Genomic DNA, 5,118 nt, shown 5'->3' on the forward strand with positions numbered 1-5,118 from the left:
CTAAATTTACTCACTGTCCCAGCTCCACCGCACTCTGGGGTAGTGAATTCCACAGATTCACAGCCCTTTGAAGAAGCATGATGTGGAGATGCCGGCGTTGGACTGGGGTGAGCACAGTAAGAAGTCTTACAACACCAGGTTAAAGTCCAACAGGTTTGTTTCAAACACGAGCTTTCGGAGCACGGCTCCTTCTTCAGGTGAATGGAAAGGCTTGTTCCAGAAATGTTTATATAGACACAGTCAGAGATGCCCCGGAATGCGAGCACCTGCAGGCAATCAAATCATCAAAGATGCAGAGAGAGAGGTAACTCCAGGTTAAAGAGGTGTGAATTGTCCCAAGCCAGTTCAGTCGGTAGGCCTCTGCAAGTCCAGGCTTGTTGGTGGGGGCCGAATGTAATGCGACATGAATCCCAGATCCCGGTTGAGTCCGCATTCATGCGTGCGGAACTTAGCTATAAGTTTTTGCTCAGCAATTTTGCGTTGTCGCGTCTCCTGAAGGCCTCCTTGTAGAATGCTGACCCGGAGATCAGAGGCTGAATGTCCTTGACTGCTGAAGTGTTCCCCAACTGGAAGGGAACAGTCCTGCCTGTTGATAGTCGCACGATGCCCGTTTATTCGTTGTCGCAGTGTCTGCATGGTCTCGCCAATGTACCACGCTTCGGGACATCCTTTCCTGCAGCGTATGAGGTAGACTACATTGGTCGAGTCTACATTGGTAGACTACATACTCGTGCGACTCGACCAATGTAGTCTACCTCATACGCTGCAGGAAAGGATGTCCCGAAGCGTGGTACATTGGCGAGACCATGCAGACACTGCGACAACGAATAAACGGGCATCGTGCGACTATCAACAGGCAGGACTGTTCCCTTCCAGTTGGGGAACACTTCAGCAGTCAAGGACATTCAGCCTCTGATCTCCGGGTCAGCATTCTACAAGGAGGCCTTCAGGAGACGCGACAACGCAAAATTGCTGAGCAAAAACTTATAGCTAAGTTCCGCACGCATGAATGCGGACTCAACCGGGATCTGGGATTCATGTCGCATTACATTCGGCCCCCACCAACAAGCCTGGACTTGCAGAGGCCTACCGACTGAACTGGCTTGGGACAATTCACACCTCTTTAACCTGGAGTTACCTCTCTCTCTGCATCTTTGATGATTTGATTGCCTGCAGGTGCTCGCATTCCGGGGCATCTCTGACTGTGTCTATATAAACATTTCTGGAACAAGCCTTTCCATTCACCTGAAGAAGGAGCCGTGCTCCGAAAGCTCGTGTTTGAAACAAACCTGTTGGACTTTAACCTGGTGTTGTAAGACTTCTTACTTTGAAGAAGCAGTTCCTCCTCAACTCTGTTCTGAATTAGGCAGCAGTGTGACCCAGTGGTTAGCACTGCTGTCTACGGCACTGAGGACCTGGGTTCGATCCCAGCCCCGTGTCACTGTCTGTGTGGAATTTGCACTTTCTCCCCATGTGTGTAGGTTTCCACCCCACAACCCAAAGATGTGTAGAGTAGGTGGATTGGTCACACTAAATTGCCCCTTAATTGGCAAAAAAATAATTGGATACTCTAAATTTATTTTAAAATTAAAACTTTTAAATTTGCTACCGCTTATCGTAAGACTATTGCCTCTCATTCTGGAATGCCCCACAAGAGGCAGCACCCACTCCAAGTCTACTTTATATTTCCATTTCTTTTCTCATTCTGAGGGGACATTGGTGACTTGCAGCAACTGAAGACAAAGGAAGTGAATCCAGTCTGTTTGTTCCACACATTTTGAGTTCAGTAATATAGACATATTTCTGTCTGGCAGTCTGCATGGAGATTTGCAGGCCTCTCCAAGACGGGAAGCAGTGAGGAGGGATCTGTCAATCAGCCTGAATCAGCACCTTTAGAGAATTAGGAGGATGAATATTACATACAGCAGAGTGGGAATGGGGAGAGAGCGTGTTGGATGGAAACTAGAATTGCCTGTTCTCAATTTCCATTTGTAAATTCCTTTTACACGATATTAGATGAAGATTTGCAGAAAAATACCTAACACCACTTGGTTTATCGGGACCTGAATATCATCAGGAGAACCATCAGTGCAAAAGACACTTCTGGGGTTAAGGGTTGCCAGTCAGGCAAAGGAATAGAATGGAAGTAATCACAGGAAGGAAGAATCACATTGGACTAGTTCCAGGAGAATTGAGTGACAACTTCCGCGCCATAACCATGGAGTGTGATTTTTTTATTGTCTGAAAAGTAAAAGGGCAACATTCTATTTATAGTTTAAGAGATACATTCCCCACAAAAAAATTGTTTCAAAAAAACCTGCGCATGTGCGGCTGACATCATCGGCCACGTCAGCTGGCGTGATGCTTGACGAGCGGTCTTGACGACCGTCGTCAAGGCCGCGCCGCCGTGATGTACGGGGTCGCGCTCCTAGCCCTGCCCGGGAGGGAGAATTGGCCCCGGAAGTGGGCGTGAAGGCTGCCGTGGGTCACGGGCTGTCCCACGGCAGCCTTTACGATTCTCCGCATTTGCGGAGAATCTCGCCCAATGTCTTTATCCAGAGGGTGTGGAACTTGCTGCCACAGGGACTGGTTGAGGAAAACAGCATGAATGCACTTAGCAAGTTGCAGACACACGAGAGAAAGGAATAGAAAGACCTGCTGACAGAGAGAAGCGATAGGCTCATGGGGAATATATACACTGACACTGGGTACAATGACCTGTTTTTGTGCTGTCTATTGAGTTTCATTCTACTTCGATTCTTTTTACAGGGTATTGGAATGGAAAGACTTACAGACAGCAAACTCAAGGTTTGAGAGCCTTTTGATTTGTCAGGATATGAATATCATTGGCCCCTGAATGTGGAAGGAGAAATGTTTGTCTTCTATCTGTGGGAAGGTCAGTGTGACTGGAAAAAGCACCGAGACACACACATACGCAAGTGAATGTATTCCAGTGAGCTGACTGTGAAAAGAGCCTTAACCAGTTACACAACCTGAAAAAAACATATCATTCACAGCAGAAACTACACAGTGTTCTGTGTGTGAATGAGGCCCCAGTTTGGAGAGACACAAGGTCATCAGCACCATGGAGAAATGGTGGAAATGTGGAGACTGTGGGAAGGGGTTCAAATCTCCATCCCTGCTGGAAGCTCATCAACGCAGTCACACTGGGGAGAGACCGTTCACCTGCTCCCGTGTGGAAAGGGATTTACTCAGTCAGCACACCCTGTGAAACATCAACTTGTGCACAGTAATAAGAGATCTTTTAAATGTTCTGACTGTGAGAAGACCTTCAAAAGTGAAATGGATCTGCTGAGACATCAGCAAGTTCACACCGGAAAGAGGCCATTCACCTGCTCCGAGTTTGGGAAGGGATTCACTCAGTCAGCCAACCTGCTCACACACCAGCAGGTTCACACTGGGGAGAGGCTGTTCCCTTCCTCTGTGAGGAGAAAGACTTAATCATTTATCTAACCTTCAGAGAAACCAGAAAGTTCACACCAGAGAGAGGTTGTTCACCTGCTCCGAGTGTGGGAAGAGATTCCTTCACTTATGGAACACATCAACTTGCTACACATCAACTTGTTCACAGTGATCAGAAACCTTTTCTGACTGTGAGAAGAGCTATAAAACTACATCTGATCTGCTAAAACACCAACACACTCACACTAGGGAGAGGCCATTCATCTGCTCTGTGTGCGGGAAGAGATTCACTTGGTCATCCCACATACTGAGACGCCAGAGACTTCCCGAGTGACTGCAGGGGCTGGATTCTGCTGATATTGCTGCTGTTAATCACATCCAGGACTGAACCATGTTCATTCTGACAGCTGGAGTTTGTTTCTTCTGATAATCCCTGTAACCAGTTGAAATTTAATATTTTGATTATTGTCAAATGAATTAATGTTTCAGACACACACTTTGTTGGGTCCTTAATTTCTCCAGGATAAGAGGCAACTAATTTGTGTCCTGTCACAGACTGCTCCATTTTTGGGACTTTTCTCCTTTCTAACTCAAGATTATTTCAATTCTCATACCTTCTTACTTCCTTGGGTTTGGGGGTGAGACCCACGCAGACACAAAATACTGTGTTTTCTGTATTGGACAATTACATTAAAATCTGGAACACATGTAGATATGGATTGGTGTTTCCATATCATGTGTATAAAGTATTGATGTTCTCTAGTTATGCTCTTCCCCACATTCTCTCCATATCCTCTCTCACAAAACCTTCCATTATTTTAAAGATTTCTATTAGATTATCCCCTCCACCTTCATTTCTAAGGAGAGAGGAGACCCAGCCTATCAATCCTTTCCTGATATTTGATATGTACCTACACATTTCTGGCTTCACCAATATAAATCTTCTTTGCACCCTCTTCAGTGCCTCGGTATCATTTTATAATATGGTGACCAGAACAGCATGCAGTGATCAGTGACATACTTGATCCAAGAGTCACAGATAACCCAGAAAATGGGACCAAGCTAATATGCGATTTTACGCTGGTTTATTAAGAAACAAGTTTAAAAATGATGCATAATGGACACAAAAAAATCATACAGCCTGAGAATGGTTTCCCAGTCCCAGAGGACAGACGGATGATGCAGAATAAGTACTGGTCTCCATTACTAGTGGCTGCAATCTCCTCTGGATGGTTCACTGCTGTGAGCCAGTGTGGGTGTTGACTGAAGCCAGTGTGGATCTTTTTAGAAATCTCTTCCTGTTTTAACCTTTACACAGACAAATGGTTTGCGGATGGATCCTGAGATCCAATCATATCAGGGTTAGAAATGTCAATTTAAGAGCCTGTGTTAGAGACCAGTCCTGGGCAGAAAGAACAGGCCTGTCCTGTGTTTGTCGCCCAGCAAGCTGCTGTGGAAGATTTCTTCACAGGCGAGAAAGGAAGTGAGCTATTCCTATAATATTCAATAAATGCCTTCATATTTTATCATTTATTTCTCACAAATCTTCCCGACTTGAGAAGTGAATATCCTTATTGACTTCTCTCAATTGATTTCGGATCAACACACCTATTTCTACACTACAAGCTTGTTTTCATAATTTTTTGATTACATAGAAAACAGATTTAGATAACATACTAAAACTGCTAAAGTTAT

Source organism: Scyliorhinus canicula, chromosome 17 (assembly GCF_902713615.1).
Source record: "Scyliorhinus canicula chromosome 17, sScyCan1.1, whole genome shotgun sequence".
Classification (NCBI taxonomy): domain Eukaryota; kingdom Metazoa; phylum Chordata; class Chondrichthyes; order Carcharhiniformes; family Scyliorhinidae; genus Scyliorhinus; species Scyliorhinus canicula.